At 38.6% G+C, this 25,576-nt stretch overlaps 2 long non-coding RNA genes across 28 annotated transcripts in view; one reads left to right on the top strand and one right to left on the bottom strand.

Moving 5' to 3' along the window:
* The window catches only part of LOC120395790, a 76,792-nt gene that overhangs the window by 8,463 nt on the left and 42,753 nt on the right, over positions 1 to 25,576 (bottom strand). For 2 of the 4 annotated variants that reach the window (XR_005592792.1, XR_005592796.1), the window contains one exon: positions 11,211 to 11,303. This is a non-coding gene — a long non-coding RNA (uncharacterized LOC120395790). Of the gene's footprint in view, positions 1 to 11,210; positions 11,304 to 17,855; positions 18,133 to 25,576 lie in introns of those variants that run through there. The other 2 variants (XR_005592794.1, XR_005592791.1) reach the window with 2 other exon arrangements.
* Positions 18,076 to 25,576, top strand: part of LOC120395799 — a 305,544-nt gene continuing 298,043 nt past the window's right edge. For 6 of the 24 annotated variants that reach the window (XR_005592799.1, XR_005592802.1, XR_005592815.1 and 3 more), the window contains exons 1-2: positions 18,079 to 18,290; positions 23,117 to 23,206. This is a non-coding gene — a long non-coding RNA (uncharacterized LOC120395799). Of the gene's footprint in view, positions 18,291 to 21,080; positions 21,415 to 23,116; positions 23,207 to 25,576 lie in introns of those variants that run through there. The other 18 variants (XR_005592807.1, XR_005592818.1, XR_005592817.1 and 15 more) reach the window with 9 other exon arrangements.

The raw sequence follows: 25,576 nt of genomic DNA, 5'->3' as shown, positions 1-25,576 counted from the left end.
TAAATAAAATAAATACATAAAATCAAGTTTGCTAGGGCCAAAATTCAACACACACTCTACCTCTTTTTCAGTTCACAGAAAGGAGTAGGAGGAATCTAACCAGATGCACTTTATTCTGTTCCAGGGAAGAACCACAGATTGAACTTTTAGATTTTTTTTTCCAGTGGAGATGAACCGGAAGGGTCCCATCCATATTACTGTAAAACACCCTCAGGGCTACAATTTAAGTCTGGTATAAGATGGGAACAACATCCTGCTCTGGGTTAAATTCATTGTACAAAAATTCAAGAATGCATAGTAGAGAAGACTTGTTTGATACTTTCACCTACAGTAATTGATATGTTCCAAATCCTGTGGTTTCTCTTTAGAAGCCAGTAACATAGCTAGTACTTTGTTGGACATCCACAGGCCTTTTAGTATATTCTTATATGTGGACCAGACACTAAAGTGAGCAGGGTTGGGTGTAAGCCTCTAATTTCCTTAACATCTGAAAACCATAGCTGCTTAAGTCAAACTGCAGATTCTGGAGGTTTGTTTGCCTCTCCCACCCACCAAATGTCAGGTAGTATATACCAGATCAAATAATATCAAGAAAACATCCAGAGTATTGGCTTTTTTGTCCAGACAAAGATTGCAAGCTTGGGCATAGTCCTTGGAAATAGTTTATTATTCAAAGTATTATTTGCAGAGGTTCCTTCTACCCATGTGCAATGACTCTGTGTTCTGTCAATATGCCTTTGCACTCCCTATCTGTGATATGCAAAACCCTGAGTGAAGGCTTTTTGTCTCAAAGAAAAACTCATAGCTTGTGTAACACCCTGCTTTGTAGGCCCCGTGGTACTAAATGCATACACCACAGCACTGTCTGGAAGCTGGGAAGTAAGATAACCAAGATTAATCAGACTGTCCTTCTAATTTGCTTTGTTCTTGGGCATTTCCACTGATTTGCAAACACTCCATCTAGTCAGATTGGTATGTTGTCTGAATCAAGTCAAAATCTTGCAGCAAGTAATCTTTCAGGGTATGCTACTTTTTCAACCACTATATTAGATACAAGCTTATACTGTATGGAAGCATAAGCCTCTTCAAAGTTGTCATTCTGTAGTATACTGCTGCATAGGTCTGATATACAATTGGGTGAAAAAGCCAAAAATTGGACCTTAGCACAGAACAATGAACCCCAGCAAACTTGGTCCTCACAGCTGGGTGTGTCTTCCAAGGATTCTAGAATTAGAGAAAATGCCATGAAGTGAGAACCAGAAAGCACAAAAGGACTGGTTGGCCTCTTGTTAACTCTCAGCCCCTGGAACAATGTTTTTACCCTACGTATTTCTCTTTGTGTGTCCTGAAAGAAGGTAGTCTTTATGCGCCAGCCATCCAGAACAGAGATAATGTGCTATCTTTTCTTCTATGACCTGATGTCACTACTGTCACAATTTTCATAAGCGTTCAGGAGGCCAAAAGGCTTGAAGGGAAAGGTCACCCCTTATTTGTATCTAAAGGATCACTGATCCAATGCACAGACAAGGAAGCCTGCTAGTCAAAAGCAGAGGAACCCCTAATATTTTGTCATAAATATTTGTCATAAAATGTCTGTCATTTTGACATAAATATTACTGCATTATTATAGTACCCTTAATTTGACACTTGGACAGAAGTTTCAGATATTCCATGGGAGGCAGACTCTTAATCCATTTTGGATTTCTGTAATCCATTCAATGTTGGCTGTGGAGATACAGAAATAACCCTATCTGAACTACTTCTGATTCCAGACCCTTTTATTTTGCAGTTGAATGTGTGTGGAAAAGATTACTTTCTAAAATGTGTATATATGAGCATTTTGTTCATGAAACAGCCATAAGCTCAGTTCTCAGAGCAGTTACCCATGACTTCTGTGTATTCTGAGGCAGACAGTATTGATTGCTATTGTAATTAGTGAAGGTCACTTTTGAAGCTAGAGTCATCCAGGCAAAAAGTCCATAATTTTCTTAGTAGATATACCAAATTAAAGGAACTTCATCACTCCTTTTACTCTGCAAAGAGCGCAAGAATGCTAAGTGTATCCTGCTGCTCTGCATTAGGCTCAATATTCAATACTATAAGTGAAATCTCCAACAATTAATCTGAATACCAAAAAAATTAAGCAAAAGAAGTATGATCTAATAGCTAAAGCACAGGACTAAATGTCAGGAGGATCCAAGTTCCACTTCCAGCTCTACCAAACATTGTCTAGAACAGGGGTTGGCAACCTACGGCATGTGTGCCAAAGGTGGCACGCGATCTGATTTTTGATGGCACATGGGGCGGGCTGAGCCGCTCAGCCCGCCACCGCTCTGGGGTTCCCACTGCTGGTCTCTTGCCAGCTGGGGTCCCGCCACCGGTCCCACTCAGCGCCCACTGCTGGCCTGGGCGAAGGAACCCCAGGCTGGCAGTGGGCCGAGACCCTGACTGGCAGTAGCCAGCGGCTGAAACCCCAGAGCAGGGGCGGCTGGAGACGCTTAGCCCACCCCCAAAACCCCAGAGCTGAGCGGGCTGACCGGCTCAGCCCACTGTCGCTTTGAGGTTCTGGCTGCTGGCCCCTTGCCAGTCAGGGTTCCCGCCGCAGCCCCACTCAACTTTCTTCTGGTTGGCGTTCCAGTGCATTCCCCTTGCCAGACAGGGTCCAGGCTTCCGGCCCTGCTCAGCCCTACAAGCCACCAGCTCCACTCACCTCAGCTACCGATCTGGGGTTCCAGCTGGTTAACAACTGATCACTCAGAAGCCTGTGTGCAGCTTAAAGTATCCAAATACGTGCCACCAGTCATTGGAAAACTCAGCAAGGAAAAGCAAGGGCAAGGATCACACTAATAAGATCTGCATTTTAATTTAATTTTAAATAAAGCTTCTGAAACATTTTGAAAACCTTGTTTACTTTACATATAACAGTAGTTTGGTTATATATTATAGACTTATAGAGAGACCTTCTAAAAAACATTAAAATGTATTACCGGCACGCGAAGCCTTAAATTAGAGTGTATACATGAAGACTCGGCACACCACTGCTGAAAGGTTGCCGACCCCTGATCTAGTAAATATCCACAATCCTGAACATCAGAATGGTCATGAATCTTCTTCTTGACAATTAACAGCTGTTGGTTTTTGTTTTTTTAAATAAAAGTATTTAACAGTACATGAGACTCATTCATTTAAGTAAATGGCAGTCTTCTCCTTCGGAGGCATTTTCCTCTGAGGATGCGGAGTCATTTTTGGAGTCATCATTAAATTCTGGATTATCTTTCTTACTCCAGAAGGGTAAGGGGAGGAGAGGATCACTTTTTCACAAATGAAAGATGAAGGTAGCACTTATCTACCGCAAGGGAATTGTAGCGCTAAACCAAATATTTGCAATTTACTCTAACCATTCAAAAAGTCATTATTTAGTAAACAATGTTCAAAAATAAAATTCCAGAAATAAATGTATTCTGCCTTTTTAAGTTATCTAACAGGAAGTCGACTTTCAGTTAGTATAGGACTGAAATGATGAACTTAGCTTAAAGGCCCTGGAACTAAGATTCAGATGTTAGATAAAATTATAGAACTTATCTTACAACAGTGTAACTCTTAAAAGCACTGTACATCTCCAAAGCTTTCAAAACAGATTTCTAGTGCTTTCAAATGGAAATAGATTCTTTTGAGCCTATTCTGCATCAAACTGTTTAGAAAGCTGCTCCCTGTTTTAAACTTTAGATTCAGTATTTAAGACAATTCAAATGATCCGTTCTTCCTAGATTGAAATGAAGTGGTAAGAATTTTATATTATATGGGCCTTTCTTGTAATATGAATAATAAATTGTAAGGCACCCCAAATTCTTTCAGAATGAGATGACTGTTCTTCACTATCTTCCAAGAATTACTGGCATGGATATACCAGATTCTTACTGGTGAAGAGTAACCCACACGTTAAGGAACATCCATAAATTAAGGAGCATATGCTAACTGGCAGATTTCCCCTTCTAATTCTGAGTCAGAGGAGTCATCTTTTTTGTCAGAGGCTGGGAAGACACTGCCAAGAGAATCTCTCCTCCTGTGTGCCACATGAAGCCACCTGTTCACAGACAGAACAATCCTGTACCCTGCATCTGCAGAGTATTATTGCACACTTGTTTTCCTTGTTTTGTTCTGTGTTCTTAGATCTTAAATATTTCCTAAGAAAATATACAACAAATAAAACCGTAAAAAAAAGCTTAAGAACTTTTGATCGAACTTTCTATGTCTGACTGCTTGATTCAGAGGTCGGAATCAAATTGGTTGCAAAAGGAAGGGAAGGAGTCAGGCTGAACTAGGTGGTATGAAAATGCTTGTTCTTTCCATTCTAGGCTTCTTGCCTGCCTATCTGTAAAAGAAACAAAATGGATCGGATACTGCAAACACTTACCCACATGCTTAACTTTAAGCATATGAATAGTCGAACTGGCTTCAGTGGGAATACTCACATGCTTAAACTTAAGATTGCATGTGTTTGCAAGATTGGGGCCTAACCTATCAGTTGACACCGATGGAAAATAAATCGGACCAGTATGGACATTATATGATATGAGAGAGAGCACCTGGAAGCAGAAAACCTAACCACTTTAGAAGGGACTAAATGCCAAAGAAAAAAAATGTAACCGGGACAGTTTGCACATTAACAAGTCAAAATTTTTGTTTTCTTCTTTTGTAGGTTCATGAAGGTTAGATGTTGTGGATTTTATTCTAAGTGACAATTCAATCTCTATTCTGAATGCTCCAGCATTGTTGCAGAAGACAGACATAAATTTTACCATAACATATCAAATATATTCCACTCTATTTGGGTCATTGATTTGATTTTTAGAAGAATTATTACATTTACAGATGACCTTTAAATAAAATGGTACTTAAAAGGAAATATATTTTAGAGATATTTATTAAACTACATACAGAATGCATAAATGAAAGTATTTAAAAGAATTGTAAAGCATGTAAGGATATTCTATAATGAACATTATAACTACAACAGAAACTACACCATCCTCTAAGCAAATTATGGAACAGCTGATTATGTAGTAAAATAGTAAAACATACATACAAAAAAGTAAACTAGTGGTCTCTCTCCATTTCTCAAAGATTCGATATCAAACAACAGTAGTGAAGGCTCATATTACTATAACTTCATTTTTACATAATCGATGTAGTTACATTTTCAAGCACATCAGTACTACCTTATTTTTGTGGTAAGTTATCATTATGACTATATACAAAATACATCTTATGATATGTTATCCTTGATTTTTATAGCTATTTGACTGTACCTGCTAATTGACATAATCTGATATTTTGCAAGGAGTCTCCTACTCAGTGTAACTACTCGAAATAAGTTAGAATGAGGCAAACAGTTGATTCTAGGCTACTGATGGATTTTTGCTCATTCAAAATATGCTTATTCTCCTCATGCTCTGTTTTCCTCAAAAGAAAAAAAAAAGCATTAAATTTAAGTCTTTCTGTGGTGGCATCTTGCCATCTCAAAATCTGTGTCTTTATGAAGCTATTTGAAGGGTATTGTGCAGAGTGCAGGGACAAAAACAAAACAAAACCAAAAAAGCACACTGAGAACACGGTATGTTTATCATGGTGGGTGAACTCCAATTTAACAAAGCATAAGAACTTTCTTAACTCCATCTCTATTCAGCAAAACACTCAAACATGTGCTGAAGTGTTTTGCTAAATAGGGAGGGTGTGCTGAATCAAGGCCTTAGTGACTAGTTTCCTACAGAACAGAAAATGGGTCACCCACATAGGTTAAAGTGAAGTTATTTTGTAGTCTAAAAATGTAGACATGAAAAATATTCATAATGTTGAGTTGTCACATTTTCATCAGAGAAACCTCAGTAGGATCGACAAACTGAATTCTACACATGAAAAATACGAAAGATGAATCCATTTTCTAAACAGGATTTTTTTCAAGGAAAATATTTTTTGTGAAGGTTCTTGTACTTGTTAAATCAAGTACTGAACATTGGTATACATTTCTTATGGCAAGTTAGCAAAGGTATCAATTTTAGATATAGATATAAAGTACTGATAGCCAAGTCACTATGACTGCAAGGTCATAGTTGACACCAAGACCTTAATTACAAATCTAGGGAAAGTTACTGCTTTAAAGACATACAGAACTATCTTTCAGAACCTAATGCTCTAGAAGAAATTATTCTCTGACTAATAGTTCAAAATTCTCCAATTTATAAACTGGATGCAAAACAAGCACTCTTGCAAACTAAGGCCCAGATTTTAAACCTTACTATGATATTGAGAAAGAATAGGCATTTCCCTATGGTCATATTTCAAATTATATTTGTATGCACTATTGAAGTGAGCAAAGATTTAATTCCATTTTTAATCAAATCTACAGCTTTACTAATTGAAGTAGGGACAACATATATTTAATAATCCTTGCATACAATACACATTAAATTGAGATATATGCATACATAATGAAGATCAGAAAGTGGCCCTTTGTTTAAAAAGCAGCTGTGTGACCCAAGATGATGTCTCCTAATTAATATTCTTCCCACCTTTGGGCCAAAACATCTGTTAGGGTGGGCTCATGGAGAGGATCTGCACAGATACTGGTGAAAAATAGGAGATGGTGGAGAAGCATCATTCTCCCTTCTTCTGAAGCCAGTAGAAGATCCTCTGCATGTTTGGAGGCATGAAAAAGAGAACCTTTCTGTTCACCAGGGTTTTGCCTGTACAAGATAATGCTAACAGGGTAAACATTATGTTGCAAAGAATCCTCAATTCTTTGCACAATTTACAATGTGAATTCTCTACATGTGTGTTTTGAGCCAATTACAGGTGAGGGTTCCTATCAGGAAGAAATGGTGCCATGAGGGACAGCAGGCCTCCTTCTAATCCCCCACTCCTGACAGATGTTTTGGGTAGCTTACATTTATGGGTGCTTGGGAGTGATGTGCTACTCTCTCTGTGCCAACAGCCTGGAGATCACACCCTCAGCCCAATCTACCAAGGGCCAACTTTGCCCCAGGAGGTTACCAGCACAAGTTCCAAGTCATAACCTAGGATTTCCCAGTCCTACTGCAAATTTCCCCCATATAGGGGATAATTTAACTCATTTTAGATATATTATGAAGTATTAAATGCAAGCTCTATGCATTTTTTAAAATAGAATATAAAGCCAATTAAATAAAGTTGTAAAGACCATAAAATGCTGATTATAACACTATTTTCACAGAAAATCTCTTTAAATTAATGTTAATTGTCACTATTTAGACCCAGTCATTTCCCCCTAAGCAAAACCATCTTTAATACAAAAAGGTAGTTTGGTGTGAGTGGCAGGGTGAAGTAAGAAGACTTTGTTTTGAAGATTTTAAAATAAAGCATTTACTACCATAAAGAAATAAGGGCAAACTCAAAGGTTAAGGTATTAATGCAATGGTGTCAATATTTTACATATAACTAAATGTTAAATTGCATTTCACAGAAAAGCTGAGTTTCTTATTGTTTAAAAATAGTGTACCTGACAGAATAAGACATTCCCCTCCTACAATACTTTAGTTGTGAAATAATTTTCTCATTAAATATTGCCATAAAAACTTTACACCAGACTGGGGTGCCCCGCAGAGAATATGTAAATTATTCATATTTTTCACTTCAGAAAACGCTCGCAGTGAATATCCAACTATTATTTCAAATAAACTCAGAAATTAGCATGTTTGGTAATAGAGGATTACTCAGACATTAAATAGACCAGTCAATCAGCAACCACATCTCCGAACATACTGCTTCCCCTCCAAATTATTATATGAACACTTGACAAGATAGCCAACTCAAAACAAGATAGATTAAAAAAATATTAGTGCAGTACAGTGAACAGTTAAGTAAGTGAATTCTGATTATAGAAAACCTCAAATGCAGTTTTAATGTATTGATTTGGAGGCACTTCTACCAAACTTCTTGGTTTAAAAAAAAAAAAATATATCAAGATGAGGCAATCCCCCCCTCCACATCTAGACATGTGTTTTTGGGTAAAAGAACAGATATTTAAATATCATTTAGTTCTAATTATTATTGCTAAAGAGGATCTGCATGTAGTTCGTGGCTTCTTAAAAATTAAGTCTCATGAAAACAATGTTTATTCATAGGTAAGGAAAAATTAAGTGGACCAGTCTCAAATCCTTGTTACACAAATGTCTTACTAAATGACTGGCAGAATAAAACTGAAATGCTTATTTAAATCTGATAACATTTTAATGTAGGCTTTTGTATGTTAACGCTGGATTTAGTTTAAATCAACAAAAGCCAGGAAATGTAGTTATGAAGGATTCCAAAATTTTAAACTGCCTTGCCTAAGATATCATAGAGTTTTCAAACAATGAGTGATTTTACATGTGTTGTAATAACTAGGCACAAGTTAAATAATTTTCATGAAGTAGATATGCAGCTATCCATTTCAATTGACTTAGAAAAGCAAGAGAAGACTATAAAGAAAGCATAGGAAAATTGACACAGTAATCTGCAACAGCTCTTTTAGAGAGTTATGATCTATTATATGAGCATGTATTGTCAGCTCTCAAAACTATAGTTAGCCAACATGTCTGTATAGTTTTGTGTACACATCTAGAGTAAGAATAATAAAAATGGTCACAAAATGTTACACATATGTAGGTTTGTAAAAAAGTAAATCTTGTGCATTTTTATCCCTTTCACCTTCAATTACTATTAGATAATTAAGACTAATTACAAAAGTTAAATATAAATAGTAATGTTTAAATGCCCACACCAATTATTTTTAAGGGCCTCTCATTGCAGTCCTTATTCAGGCAAAACTCCCAATGCAGTCAACAGGAGTTTTGCCTAAGTAAGGATTGCAGCAGTCAAACTTAAGTATGAGAAAAAACACACCTTACATCCTTCTAGACAGTCACTATACTCTCTTTTGGGCTGTGAATTATACAGACCAAGTTTCAGTATGGAAAATTTCTAGAACAAATCAAGAGCTGAAAAGTGGATTTTATAATGAAAATTGACAACTTTATTTAAAGTAGCAGTCCTGTGTGATATTTGAGCTTGTAAGTTAGTAAGCCTTCTGAGTAAGTGTGTTGGTACACATTTTAATTCCTCATTTTGAGGCAACTCCCCCAAAATATTACTATATTCCAAAACTATCCATTTAAGGCAATCTAGTATTTTGAATAAATATTAAAAAACAAAGGATTGCAACTATTAAGGCCATGATCCTGAAAATTTTTACTCATGGCAGCCTTTAGCACTATTTGTGTCTAAGAGTTTGCAGCATTAGGCCCTAAATTTACAATAATCCTTTAGATTTATAGTTAAAATCTAGACAGCATACTGTCCTTCAAAATATTACATTAGAAATACCCTCAACATTAGTCAGACTGAGGAACACCTTATCAAATTTTCACCTTTTAAATTTGTAACAAGGGAATTTTAGATAGATTTGCCTACCAATATAATTCCGATTTTCATTAACAGGACAGTAATAGCTTTTGCACAGAAAAATATGAGAACAAAATTATTAAAATGAATGCAAAGTCCTTATATTCTTAGAGAACTGGAAACTCAAATTATTCATAACTCAACAGTATCCATTGAATCAAGAACAGAGGTTCTGAACAGCTTCTAAAGTTTAAAAACTTTGCATGTTATGCAAGTTATCCCAAACAGGAGTATTAATAATAATCCCAATAAAATAGTAATTTTGGGGGGTTTGTTTTATTCTAATAGAGATTTAAAAAAATTCACTATCTATTTACAATAAAATAAAGGCAAGATGGTGGGTTTATCAACATATAAAAGTTATGCTCTAGTCCAAATTTATTTACATTTTATATTTTGTGCGTACTCAAGGTTTTGGTTTTCAGATGTTAATTTTAATGTAGAAGGCTTTCAGTATCTACAAAATGGTCAGACTAAATAGAATATTTCCCACACATTCTTTAAGAAAAAATATTTCCTAAAATATTGTTACAATAAAAGGTGTATTATTGCTGACCACTTTGCAATCCTTCAACCTGATTTGAAATTAGCTACCGAAGTAAGGATAGATACATTTTACACATCTATGGATTTGCTGGAGCTTTTTCAGGTACAGTCAGCAATTGTATGGGCTTATTGCAGCTTTTAAAATAAAAGTTTATATCTTACATTTTGGTACAATTTTTTTCTGCAAAGATATATACATTTAAAAAGGCAGTAAGATTTGATTAAGGCTAAAAGCTCTATACCAGCCAAATACTCAAATTGCGAATGTCACACACAATATGTTCATAAAATTAGTTTTTGCCACAATGCATTTTATGAGAGATAAATTCTTTTAATTTCTAGTGCTTTGTTTAGTGTTTAAACATAAATTTGTTTGATCTTAGTGTAATTACTTTTTAAATTTCAGTTGTTTATTTTAATGGTTAGCTGAGATTATTCATATACAAGTAGAAAGGTCTTGATTACTTTGAGTGGATTTCTCAGTTTCAACCAAATTACCACTTAGTGCAAAGCAAGACTTGCAAGATGAGTACTGTATATTCTACGTTTATTATTGTTAGTTAATTCATTGTTTTACTGCATAATACCTAAATATTTATTGATAGGTTCCAAGATAAATTAAAATTTCTGATAACTCTTTATATAGGTGGGGTTTGAAAACAAATTTTGAAAATTCTATACTGCTTTAATTGTGAAGTGGCTAGTTATTAATAACTTTAAAAAATAATTTTGTACAGTACATTTAAATGCACTCCGAGAGTTCTCCATTCTTCTTTCACACACACTATTGACAACAGAATAAAATTACTTAAAAATAACTATTGTATCATCCATTACTATTATTATTTTGCATTAGCAGTAGTAATTCCCAGTACAAGAATATGAGAACAACACTATATGGAGAATTTATGTAACTCCAATAAGCAAGACTGTTGCAAGCTCAGCTTTTTGTACATATTTTGGCCACTTAACACACAGACTGTCTTCAGAGGGAAATGGAGACTGTTTTTTTATTTAGTCTTAAAACTTAACAGAGCGAATGTGAAGAAGAATAACTTCAACAAACAGAAAATCTTTAACTTGGTATAACAGTCTCACTATGCATAAACCAAAGAAGTCCTATTACTACATGTATTTTTTAAAATAAAGAGCATCTGAAATATGTGAAATGTTAATATGATATATACCATTCTCATGCTCCATCAGCTTTCCAGAGAGAATTTTTCAATCACAGAAGTAAGTTGTTCTCCAGAATCAGCTCTCTATTGAAAGGTCAAAACCTGCAATAAAAATGTCATGTATTATAACATATTTCCGACACCCACAGTTTCATGGTTGATCCCCAAACATAGATGTAGGTCATCAAGTTGACCCTCACTTTGTCTATGTTAAGGAAAACCCTAATTTTAAAAAAACACACACAAAAAAACCCCAAACTGACTTGATTAGAAACACCTGTGATATGCTTCTTTATTATCAGTAGCCTCCTGAAACAAATCAGATTAGTATGTTTCTGCTTTCATTCTCCCTATAATGTATTCTTGTGGGAAGTAAGGGGGAGAAAGAGTGGGAGGGGAGAAAAAGAATTAAACAGTTAACTATAAACATTTAACAATTAACGTGTGCGCTGTGATACTTCCTGAAATCCGCTACTGACTTTTATCAAGAAGTGTTTAGCATGTAGTGCTTTCTTTAAAACAGTTTTTAGCCCACTTTTTTCAAGACACCAGCAGTACAATCAACATTTTTAACAAGGAGGAATTGTATAAACACAATAAATTGCTCTATAGCATCTAATGGAATTGTATAGTATTGCAGTCACACACATTTTAAAGCGGGGGGGATGGGGGGGGGATGTGACCATGGAATTTATTGGATAAAAACAAGGCGAAAACCTGATAAAGATGGTCACTTCAAATATTTACAGAAAGAAACAGTGAATTAATATAGCCAAATGCTCAGATTTATTTACCTTTTGTACTATAAGTGCTATGACAAGATACATCCTGACTATGTCTAATAAATAAGCAGCAGATGATTAGATCTGGTCACCTGTTTACAAATATTTTCAATATATTTGCTCTTTAATAAAACTTGAAAATACAGTTCAGGAGTAAAGACACCAATAATATCTTGAATAAGGTTAACTTACTTTTATTGTAAAAATGCATTTTTCTTTACCTTTATTCCTCTTCCCCAATACACCTTCACTACTCCCACCCTTTTAAGCACAAATAATTTGGAAAAAATATCCAGCCAATAAAATATTTCTTTTGCTGATTTTTTTTCTAAACAAAATTATAGTAATATAATCGTTTAGTATGTTAAATGTTAAGTTTAAAGCTAAACATACTCCTATTATCACAAAAGAAATTTAAAATCATGATCAAGATATTTTTCTAAGTCCAAATCTTAACCCAATTGGACATTTCTTACTAGATAAACAAATTAGTGGATTTTTTACTCAATTCTCAAAGTTAATAATAATTTATATTTACAATAGGTACACTTACCAGCCTTTAGAAACTAAATAGCTAAAAATATATATATTTTTGCCACTTTCAGTAATGGTTTCCTTTAGACATTAACAAAGACCACAGAGAGTCATTGCTATTTTTTTCAGTTTCAAGATTATATCTTGATTTTGAATAAGTCTTCTTTGGAAATGCTTTCGTATTTAGTAAAAACTATATATTTGTATTTATATACCATTTGTGTGTATACACAACAATAAATGGGGACATACTTGTACTCTAGTTATTCTAAACTGCTAAAATTTTAAAAACTGTTCAGAATTAAAGAAAGATTTTGAAGTCTATTACTTTCCACAAATAGAAACTAGCCTTCAAAAGTACAACTACAGTGAACTCCAATTAGACACAAATATTAGTCAATTAAAAATAGTCAAACTTACAACATAACTGAATTAGAAGTGAAGTTACATTATCCACCTCCAATCTTCGTGCAAGACTGATGGAAGTTGTCATACAAAAATAAATGAAGCTGAGAACTAAATTATTTCTCAGAATTATAGACTCATTAAATCTCTAAGGTATAGACCTACCCAAATGTTTCTTTTAGCAGAATTAGACTTAAAAAAAAATTACAATAAAGGGTTAAACAAATCAATACAGGCATTGATTTAAGTTATATTAAACAAAGACAGAAGGTTTAAACTAAGCCAATTCTTACCATCTCAGAAATATAGTGTACCACACAAAATTATGAAAATATTTTCATGATAATATAGAGTTAAAAAGAAAAGAAGTTCAAGTTTGAAAAGTACTAAGACAGTGACTACTCAGCAATTCTATAGAGCAAGTGCCAATAATTCACTAAATAAATAAAACTGCAAACCGACTTTTTCATTTAGGTTTAAATTTAGACAACTTTCATATCCCTATTATTTGTCTCACCTTTCCCTCAATATTTATAGATACTTACGATTATTTCTATCTTAAAAATGTATTACTAGCTGAGTCAAAAATTAAATAACTTCTAAACAAAAGTAGTGTGTAAAGAGTCATAGAAATGTAATATACTATGTATAAAAATAAAGTGATTTTGTACAGCTTGGTCCAAACAAAAAATTAATATTATTAAATAGGTAAGGTAGTATTTTTTTTCTGACCACTGGTTCTAGTGCAAGATTATTATTATTATTATTAGCTATTTAGAACTTCCAAATAGATGCATAGAGAATATATCCAAAATATATTTATATACTTTAAAAAAAAAAGCGATTTTCTGTTTTTAAAATTTTTACTATCAAATATTCATTTCAATTTGGACACAAAAGCCTGAATTTTATTCCCTATAGCTTCCACAGATAGCCAAAATAAGTCTAAGATGCTCTACCTTTCACAATTTGTGATGAAATGAGTAATGAATGTAATTACTGAAATGATCAGTAATTGGCTTTGGAAAAAAACCCTGTATCTAAGAAAGCAAATACCTCCAGCATATGCAGAGACTATAATTTTAAGTTTGCCAGTTCCTTTTAAATATAGTTTAATATTTCCTATCTCAAATATTAAAAAATAAGTTGTTACAAAAACAGACCGTTACATTACTATTCTGTACATAAAAATAGGAAGTGTGTGTATATATTACACAAAACACTCCAGATTTGTTTTTGATACACCTGTTAGAACAGCCTTATGACATCCAATATGGATAACATAAATTTTCCCTGAGGAGTGTACATATAGGCAGGTAGCGTATATGCAGTTCAAGCAATATGTAACTACAAATTCTAATGTATCCTAATACAGTAAATAACAATTAACTTAAGGAAATTAAAACTATTAAGTTTAGAAATAAGTTTTCCTCTATAGCTTCGTATTTCACATGGAACAGTAAGAAGTCTCGATTCTATTAAGCTTAAAAAAAAAAAAAAAACAAAGAGGGCAGATGGTATAGTCTAACTTTAATATCTAGCTAACTAAAATATTCTATCTTAAAATGTAGCTACAATACATTTCCAATACAATACAACACAATATCAGTAAAAGCTACCCACATAATTCCAAATTACTAGGAAATAGTCCTTTTTATTTATTAAAAAATGTTTCTTCAATCTCCAGTAGATTTACACTTGCAAAAAACCAACCAACCAAACAAAAACAAAAACACCCTGTACCTCTTGGGAAGTTTCAGTGCAACATTAGCTTTTAACAGGACAACTGTAGCCTATTTGAAAAGTTTTTCTGAGAGCCAAAATAACTGAACAGGCTTAATAGAAACAAATTTATGAAGAGGATACTGATTATGTTTCATGACAAAATTATAAGCAATAATCTGATCATAAATGAATAACTATAACTTTCATTTATGGGTCTAGTGTAAATACATGTTTATTAGAGCTACAAATATATTTAGAGGAAATATCAAATTAATCTTTTCTAAGGCCAAGTAAACCTCAGTTAATGTTTGACATTTTAACTAAGGTGAAAAATGCAAGCAGTCCTATGAGGTTCAAGTGAAACTAAGTGAATTTCTCAAATACATTAAATGAGTAAATCAAGTATCAGGAAACCTATATAAATTACATAAATGTGCACTGTATAATGATATCAGATTGCTAGCTGCTTTCTTTTTAGCCACACCCACTTTTATATCATTATAAAAAATGGAAATAGCAAAGTTCTGAAATAAAAATGAAGCTAAAAAGAAATCACTGTTTTATGTAGTCAAATATCTAGTAAATACAAATATTTTAATTATAGAAGACTATAATAAAGCATAATAATATGTATGCTATGTACTTAATGTCAGAGAATGAAATAAAGCATACGCACCTGTACAATACTTACCTGTTCTGTTTTATAAATTAACTATGAGTCAGGACAGTTATTTCCTTGAAAGTGAAAGTCAGTGTTTATAAGTTTACTTCCATTGCTGAATAGTGTAAATCTGTTCAAATACTGATATTTTAAAAAGTACACACTCAGCTACAAAGAAACAGCTTTGTGCACATTCCCGCACAAAGTATTAAAAATGTTTCTTAAAACAGTTAAGTAGTAATCATGTACCTCCAAAGAAATAAATGCTAAAATGTCATAAGGTATTATTAGCATCACAATTTAACAGATTAAACTTAAATTTCTAGCTATGAGGATTTAAGGATAAACTAGAGACAAACTAAGAGTAACTGTACCTGAATAGATAGACTGAATAGTCTGATTTGTATACTGGATTTATAAACTGAGAAAAACCCAGGGTTCACAATAAGAATGTGTTCTTAAACTATTGTATTTCTGCCTTACACAGAAAATACCTTGAATCCAGCTAAAATACTAAGTTTTGTATTTCACTTTAAGGCTACAAGCCTTCAACCATGTACATAGAAATCCTTTGTACAACACTTCTGCACCCCAACTCTTCTGTACGTCCCTCCTCCTACGTTACTCTATTAACTCATTATTTTCGGTGCAGAGGGTGCTAAGTAAAACGCACAAACTCTTGGCACTAACCAGAGTGGATAGATGCGCGCGCGGGGGGTTGGGGGGGGGGGTGCAGAGCGAGAGAAGCGGAGAAATCCTATGACCCAGTCCAACCTTCAAGCCCCAGTAATGCGTTCATGCAGCCAATCAGGGGGACCGTATACTCGGTCCAGTATTTTCTGAAGTGGCACATAAATGAGGGCCCGATCCTGAATTCACTGCGCACCCAACGCTCCCAGGGATTCAGTGGGGGTTCTGGGTGCTCAAGGAAAGTAGACTAGTGCCCTGAGATCTAGCAGGATTCGGGGAAATATTCATACGTCTTCCTGCATCTGAGAAAGGTTCTGGCGGCCGAAAGCGAATAGGGAAGTAGGCAGAGGAATAAAAGTAGCGCTAGAAATTGTATCTGTGAAGGAGCCAGATGGTCTGCCTGTTTCCGAGTTTGCAGTGCTGTACGTTTAGCTTATCTGCCCCCTGTACATTATTATCCCCCACTCACTCCCACCAAGTAACTGCTGCAACAAAAAGATGTCTTTCTTGTGTGTGCGCAACTATGGAGCGTGAGCGCCCACGCTAAATCCAGTCCCGAGAGGGTTAAATAGCGTCGTGGAGGAAAAGGCACAGTGTCACATATTATGTGTATGCAACGGGGTAATAACTCATCACATACACTGCGAGAGTGAGCCCATTACATATCACCATAAGCACAAATACTCATAACCTAGGGGAGACCGAGAACTGCTGCCCACCGAGAACTGACATAGAAACAGCCACCAAAAAAATAGCTAAGCCAATGACAAATAGCGACCCGGGTGACAGAGACGGAGAATTTAGTAGGCGGAGAAGAGATGGTGAATGGCCACTTCTAATCACAGTATTGGGCTACGCTGCCTATGGGAACGATATTTACTCATTTTGGGGGGATGGAGGAAGAGAAGGCGAAAAGCACCTACAAATGACTGGTACGATTCAAACGGCCCCAAATTACGTTTTCTCTTTGAGCTCGGGAAGTCAACTCGCGTGTAAATGTTAAAAACAATTAGCCCTGGGTAATATACGATTAAAAGCGCGTTGGTCCTTCGTTATTAGCCAAAGGGACGGAGATGATAAATGCGATAGCGTGCGGCAGCACAACCGTCTCTGCTAAAGGCGGCTTCGAGATCGTGACACGGGAAATTACGATCTTAAAAAGTGCGAGGCTGAGAGAGCTTCGAAGACAGGAGTCAACCTGCCTTCATGGAAAGGGGGCGGGGGGAAAGAGGGGCTATTCGGGGGGCCCTAATCCGGGTTACAAACCCGGGGGGGCGGGAGGCTGAGAGAGGGGAGCCCTGCTGGCTGCTGCAGACCCGTGGAACCAGCAATCGCTGTATCCCGAGCACTCTCCGGTCTGCCCCGCAATGCCCACGGCCACGGGGAACACAGCCTGTCACGTCACGTCACGGCAGCGGGGCGCCCACTGGGGGCTGGGAAGGCGCCCTCCGCTCGGGGTGCTCCGGGTCCCCAGCCTGCCTCTAACTTCCCTGCCCATCTCTGCTTGTGGCTGAGCCGCTCGCGAAGGCGGGGGAGGGGCGGGGGGCACGAGCGCTACCGCAGACAGGGTCTCTGCCCGGGAGATGCTCCCTTCAGCCGCCCTGGGGCGGGGGTTATCTGAGAGAGGCGGGCGCTCCGGGCCCCGATCCTCCCAGGCTGGTGACTGACAGTGACAGATACGCTGAGGAGCCGCCGCTACCGCCGCCCTGCTCACCTCACTGCTGCCTCCGGGGCCGGGATCCCCACCGCTCGCTCCCCGACAGGGTTTCGGGTGGATTTTTCTCGGAGGCGGGACACGGGTCGACCCCGTTAACCGGACAACACCCTCCCCCCGCGGCCGCTCCCTCCGGCTCTTACCGTCTGTGCGGGCGCCTCCTCGCGCCGCGGTTATTTTTGGCGGCGGTCTGCGCCCAGCCCTGCGGCCCCATCAGCTCCGGCTCCCCCGCGGCAGCGATGCGATCGGGCATCACTCGAAAATGGCGCCGAAAGCGCAGGGCTCTTCATTCAAATTCGTTAGAGCCAGCCCCGCTGCCCTGGGGCATGCCGGGAATGGGGGGGGGGAGCGAGGGGGAGAGCCGCTCGCGCTGAGGCAGCGCTACGGACACGGCTCTGCTGTCAATAGCACCCCTCCCCCTCCCCGCTGGCGCGCGCTCCACCCCCTCCCCGCTAGCGCGCGCTCCCGCACTAGCAACCCAACCGCCACTCACCGGGGGGAGGGGGGAATGTCACCCAGAGCCCCAGACCCTGGGGAGAGAGACAGTCATTCACCATCAGCCCCATGGACTTGTCAAGGTAAAGGGGGGGCGAGAGGGGGGCGGCGGAGGGAGAATCAGAGAGAGGGAAAAAAAGGGGGGGGGCAACATCGAGAAACTTAAGCGCACCCGATAATAAACCAGTCCATCCCCAAGCCCATTGCCAGTGCAGCGCTCGCGTTACAGCCCGACCCCCCCGCCCCGCCAGGCCACGCAGAAGTTTGAGGCGCTCAGAGTAACTCGCCCCCATGGCACAGCTGTAGCCTGTGGGGCCCGATTCTGCCTTGGCCACAGCAGCTCCCACAAGTCAGTTTACATCAGCGCTGTATTTGGCCCAATTCTGCCCTCAGACCCAGCTAGGCAGCTCTGCCTGAAGTGGGCTGCGGCTGTGTGGGCCCATCTGAGGGCACCATCGGGCCCAGAGTGTATAACTAGCCACTGGACAGACTGCCTACCTTCAATGTAGGCAAATTAAGATTTCCTTTGAAAGTGTTAGCTTTGGCATTTAACAAGGCTTAGCAGTGTCTATAGACTCTTTCATCATGGAGCCACTTCATAAACATTGACTAAACATGGTATCCCACCTGCTAGTTTGGTGTATCACTACCCCCATTTTACAGATGGGGAAACTGAGATGGAGGTTGTGACTTGCTCAGGGCTGTGGAGGAAGGATAAGAAGTCAGGTCTGCTTGACTTTTAGTCCCCTGTTCAAACTACTAGACTACACTTGGCTTTTAACTGTTTAAGGACCCGCTCCTGTGAGGGACCCTTGTGCTTGCACAGAACCCATCCATTGCACCAGTGCAGAGTAGCTTGCAGGGTCAGGGGCTGGGCCTAAAATTATAACCGTAATGTAAAATTATTGTAAGATATTTCATATAACTTCTTTTCCTTTCCTTAAGAAAAAAGATTAAACAAACAAGGCCCTGATCTTGCAAACTCTTGTTTACATACCTAATTTTGGGGCAGATTTTCAAAGGCACAAATGGGAGTTAGGTGCCATACTCCCAGTGACTTTTATAATCTTTGAAAATCTTTCCCTTCATGTATGTGATTGAGTCCATTAAGCTCAGCAAAACTATTCACAGGTATAAAGGTTTGTAAGCTGAGGGCCTAATATCTACTGATTTCACTGCACACTTCTAGAGCTGTATGATCAAAAGTATGCAGTTCTGGAACTTCACAGTGAAACGGCAGTGCAAAAATAACACAAATAATCACATAACTAACATTACCATTATGTAGAGAGACCTGAAGAAGAGCTCTGTGTAAGCTCGAAAGCTTGTCTCTTTCACCAACAGAAGTTGGCCCAATAAAAGATATTACCTCACCTATGTTGTCTCTCTGATATCCTGGGACCAACATGACTACAACAACATTGCATACACTGATATTCTCTGTTTAATTTATTACATTGTCCTTCAAACTTAGTGGAAATGTTATATAGTACATTGCAAAAGTGATTTTTAAATTTTTATATCCTTTCCCTCTAATTATCTTTGAAACAAGTTCATAATCAGCACTAGCCACCTGAAAAACTTCAGCTTGTAAAGTTTAGCTATTTTAAATTGTGTTAAAAATAATTAATCACTTTATAGCCGTAAAAATACATACAAATTTTCACCCTTAATTTACTAAAAGATTAGTGAAAATCAAACTTTCAAAAAAATGACCTTTGAACTGATAAAGTATAAAAAATTTGTTTCAGTGAAAGCAGTGAAAGCAAAACTATAGTACTGTCTATACCATTTGTATGTGTTTAGTTTATACACACTGATTCATAGTCAACATTCTAGACATCATTTTTCTATGAATAACCATTTTAAAACTATAATGCAAAAACAGTATATAGAGAAAAGGTGTACCATGGAGATCTGACAGCCTACACAACAGGTTGTAATTGCTCTGGTCTGTAGTGTGAATTATGGTGTTGTCAATCATAACTTCATAGTTAAGGTTTCACCAAGATTGTAGCTAAAGTGAGATTTTGTATCCCCTAATGTCTAATCATTGCCCTCACATTTAGACTCCTTACTTAACATGCTTAGGCCCCTATCCTGTAAAGATTTTAGGCACATAGCTAACTTTATGGACTGTGAGTAGTCCCATTGACTTTAATAATCATATACTTTCTATATAAGTTTTTGCAAGATCAGGGCCATAAACTAACATCCTACTTGAATTTTCTAGATTATTTCATATAAAGGCAGAAACTTCCATTTGAAACTTTAAGAAAATAAACACTTCCTGAAATTTTGCTCTCTTTGGCTTTTTTTGGCTCTCTCTAACAAGCATTTAGATCTCCAAGACACTTAGAAATACAGTCATTCACTACTATCTCACTATATCTCAAATCTAAGATAACTAGTGAAACTTAATTTAAAAAAAGTTATTCTCATTATTACTTATAACTGAACAGATCTGCACAAATAGAAACCAGTGGAAGATGTCTTGATTTCTTAACTACTTCCATTGATCTCAATGTGGTATTGAGTCAAATATTGTACAATTACAGTTATTTAAATATCAAAATTGTTAACTACTTAACTGCTGATCACAGCATATGAGAAAGGAAAGAGATGATCATATTATGAAGATGTGTGCAATTTACAGTGAGTGATGTCCATTCTGGTGTCACAACTGGGAGGCATTTGGGAGTGTATTACCACTTCCCCCCCCCCTCCTCAATATGACCAGTGAAGCTAAAGGTTAGAGGGAAGAACAGAGCCTAGGGGGGTCTCTGAGCTGCCAAGGGACAGTCAATCCCCAAATCTTTACCTTGACCAGGCCAGGTCCCCTCAGATCAGCAGGGGCTTGGTCTGCTATCGATGATGAATTTCAGGCCAGGCAGCTTCCTCTCTGGCTATAATGGCTGCCTTTGCTGGATGATGTCTGCAGACTCAGATGCACATTATTGCATCAATTACCCTTGGTTCATGTTTTTAAGATTTTTTTCATAACCATGAAGGTTAGACACTTTTGTTTGTAATGAACATTGAGATTCTGTCATTATCAAGTAATACTTGGAGCCAGGGCCTTAGACACTGGTCTGTAGTTCCTGCATCTTAATAATCCAGTGGGTGTATCCAAATCCTGAGGGGTGCCAAGCCTGAGGAGCCCAGCAGAACATGTATGATCAGATTTGAACACCTGCACAATCTATTGTGAGTGGCATCTCATTTTGGTATCCCAAATGGGCAGAACTTGGGTTGTGGGTGGAGCTTGGGGGATTTCCCCCCCCCCCCCGCCTAATTTGAGCCCAGACTTGCCCAACTTGTCTCTGTATCTCATCTACTCTTGATGTCAATCTGTGCCAAAAAATTAAAAATTATGCAAAGTTATGCAAGTTTTATTTGTGAATAAATAAATGCAGAGGCTCCAGCATGACAGTGGGGACCACAAGCGATTGGCTGCACGAAAGTGGGAGATCACCCTGCAGCCCCCCCATACCTGGGACATGGACTCAGTGGTGAGGCTGCACCCAAACCTGACACAGCACAAGGCCTGGGCCTGCCCTAGAAACACCCTAGGCTCTGCCCCACTGCACCAGGCATACCAGGTGTGGGGAAGGCATGCTCAACCAGGCAGGATCCAAGTGTGGAGGGGCTCAGTGTGGAGGAATCCAAGTGTAGGGTGAGAGGATTCTGTGTGGAACAATCTAGGTGGAGGTAGCTCAGTGGGGGGGGTCTATGTGTGTGTGGGGATCTGGATGCACAGAGGCTCGTTGCGAGGCGGGTTTCAGGTGCAGAGGCAATGGGACTCTGCAGGGGCTTCCACGTGAAGGTGGTTGGGGCTCAGCGGAGGGGTCTGGGTGTGGGGGTCTGGGTGCTGGGGGAGTGGGTCTAGGTGGGGTGGGGATCTGGGTGCAGCTAGTTGGGGGTCAGCGGCATGGGGGTCTGAATGTGGGAGCTCAGGGTGGTGCAGGGGGTGGGGCATCAGGGTGGGGGTTTGAGTGCAGGGAGCTCAGTGGGGAGGTGGTCTGGGTGCAGGGATGGGGGTCCAGAGGCAGGGGGGTATGGGTGCAGGGGGGGCTCCAGATGCAGGGTTAGAGGTTCAGTGAGGTGAGATTTGGGTATGGAGGGCTAGGGGGTTTCTGGATGTACCGCGTGAGGCTTGGCAGGAGTCCTCTTACCACCCATCCTCTACTTCCTACCATAGCCATCCAGTCTTCAGCTTACCTTGGCAAATTTAGGACCCATAACTCATGACAGTTGCAGCTTCACTTGCGATAGCAGTGATAGAGGCTGTAGTGTAGATAAGACTTTGTTATACCACATCTACCCTTGTTTACTGGTAGTGTTGCAATGTTGGTGAATTAAAGGTCCTAAATTCACCAGTGTAGACATAATCAATGGAACTTCTCATGATAATACACAGTACACCAAATAAAAATTGTTTGCAGGACTGAGAAGTACATCTGTTTTGTAGACCTTCTTACAAATATTTTGTTTAAAAAATTGTAGCACATTTTTACCATGCCTTGCCTCTGAACTCTGAATAGCCAACCCTCAATTTCACTTTTTAGTCTTCCTACTGTCATGATTCTCTTAAGATAAGTACGAGCCTTATGGGCAAGAAAGGCTGGGATATACTATATTTCATTCTAAACCCCTGATATTGATCCTGAAATAGCTACCGGGCCCCCAAAGAGTAATGAAGCACATCCTCCTTTGTTGGGGCTAAGTAAAGAAGTGAGATGTTACTGAGCTTTGATTCCACAGTAGCATATCGATAAACCTGTCCAAAAGTTGCTAGTTTTTAAATATCAATACACTTACTGTTTTAATGTTTTTGTTGTTAATTTAGCACTCCTGAAAGGTGCCAGTTTGGCATTTGTTGAAACTGAAACCCTATATTTATCCATAGATTAGTTTCAGGGGGCAGTGGCACAGCAAACTTCTCCATAGTGCCCTGCCAATGAGCTTCAACCCTGAACTGAAGAGAAAACATTTAATGGTGAGAAAGTAGTTTACTCTTCATGACTATTCAGTTCTTTCACTGAATGTTTTATTTTAGCAGTGATAGAACTTAGATGTATAGCAGTGGTCCAGCCCCTGTGCCAACCCTGTCCCCCAAGGCCCCACTCCTGTGTCGCCTCTTCCCCTCAAAACCCTGCCCCCCGCCCCCGCTCACTCCTCTCTGCCCCATCTCCTCATCGCTCACCTTTATGGACGGTAAATAGTGGGAGGGCATAGCCCTCCCACTTTTAGAAGTGATGGGCTTCCTGGCCCTCCACTGTTCTGGCACCCCTGCAGTGGTCTCCAAACTGTGGGGCATGCCCCCAAACATTTGGGGGGTGCATGGCAGGGCCCAGGCCAGCCACCACAGGGGGCAAGGAGGGAGTACAATCCAGTTCCGCTCTGCCCCCTGCCCAGCTCTGGCCCAGCCACAGCTCCGCTCTACCCCCAGCCCAGCTGGCTCCAGCCTAGCTCTGCCCTCATTCCTTCTCCATCCCCATGCCAGCTCTGCCTCTAGCCCCAGCTCCTCCCCCATCCCCAGTTCTGCCCCCAGCTCCGCCTTCAGCCCATGCTCCTCTGTTGAGCTAACTGTGCAGTAATGGAGGGGGAGCACAGACTTATTCCATTACAGATAAGGGGGGACACGACAGGAAAAGTTTGGGCACCGCAGATGTACAGAATGGTAATCACCAGGACCAGTCTTCTTTCCTTTTTTGAAAATAGATATCATAATTGTTTTTTCTCAGTCTTTTATTACCTCCTCAGTTGTCCATGGCTTTGCAAAAATAATTGTCAATGACACAATAACTTCTTTAAATATAATACCAACTTTGGGCCCTGATCCTGTAGACATTTATGCATGTGCTTAACTTTCCCCGAGTAGTCTCATCAATAGAATGACTCACATGAATAAAGTTGAACATAAGTGCAAATGTTCAAAGCACTGGAGCCTTGAATTCTGTACAGGTGAATCCCTGCATCTGAATGGAATGCCATTGAAATTAATGCAGGATTTGGCACCTCTAATGTAAACTCTTTGTCTAGCATTTACTTATTTGCTTTTTTGCTACCTAATCTGTTTTCCCCAAGCCTGGCTTAATTTAGGTTGTTCAATTGCTTCTCCAATTTCTCATTTCTGGTGTGCAGCCTGTAGGCCCTCACAGCATGCATCAACTTTTATTGAGCCGCACAATATCTCTGTGAAGTGCAAAGTATTATTTTATTATACCTATTTTACTGATGGGTAAAACAAAGCATAGAAAGATTAAGTGAATTGCCCAAGATCATCAGAAAGGGGCAGAGTAGGAATAGAATTTGAGAGTTAATCCTTCACTCTCCCCATTAATCTTCTTTGTAAAATATTGAGATTTAAATGTAGGGTTTTTGTATTTTTGCATTTATTTTAAGAATATTATTTATTTACAGTTTTTATTTATTTATTTTGCAAATTAATATAAAGCCTATTTTTTCAGTTTTCTGGATATGTTTCAGAATATTTCATCCATTTGTTTACATTACTCCAGAACAACATGCCTCCAGCAGTAATCTTGGTACTACTCCACAGTTTTAAATTAATTAGGAAAGGTGTGAAAATGATGACCAGAGGTTGAAAAATAAGGAGCAGTGTGATAAATTTCAGGATTTTTTGGAGTATAATTCAGTGATTACATAAAGATGTTCTTTTTTCCTTGTCTTGTTGGTAGAGAATAGTTTTAAACAGTGGTATGCAAAATGTAGTCCGTAGGCTCCAGGTGATGGACAGAGATAACAAGTAACCTGTGGTATACTGACAGTGTTCCAGATGATTTTGGGTATACTTACGAGAGAGTGTCTCTGTGTGGTCTCTTTCTCTATGGTAGCAGTATCATAGAGTGAGGAGTAATGGAGAGCACCGCCTTCTTGGCTGCTTTCATGATTTCCACAGCTCCTTCTATCTCTGTGGTCCTGTTACCATAGAGATAGTAATATTGGAAAGATTAACCCTCTCCCAGCTAATTACACAATCTGTTTTGGAAGTGCAAGTGCAAGTAGGCATAGAGGACTGTGAGTCCCCTTAACAGTTAAGGCTGGAACCCTGTGTCAATAATTACTTTAGTATTAATGGTATCACTCACTGAATTAATTATCTTTCGCCAGAGGTAATTGCTTGTGTTACAATATATTCATTGTATTAAAAAAAAGTTTTTATTTTTATATTTAAACCAAAGAGAGACCAGGCAGTAATCCAACCTTTATGCTCAGAGAATAAAGAAATAACCAGGAACTCATTTATTTTTTAATGTGGATTTCAGAGTTTGTTTCTTTTTGATTTCTCAGTAACTTTTTCTCTGGTTTTCATGAAACCAGATTCAGCAAAACTCTTAAATAT

This window comes from Mauremys reevesii, linkage group 1, assembly GCF_016161935.1.
Source record: "Mauremys reevesii isolate NIE-2019 linkage group 1, ASM1616193v1, whole genome shotgun sequence".
Taxonomy (NCBI): domain Eukaryota; kingdom Metazoa; phylum Chordata; order Testudines; family Geoemydidae; genus Mauremys; species Mauremys reevesii.
Note: the sequence above shows the minus strand (reverse complement) of the source record. Positions and strands in the feature narration are given on the sequence as shown.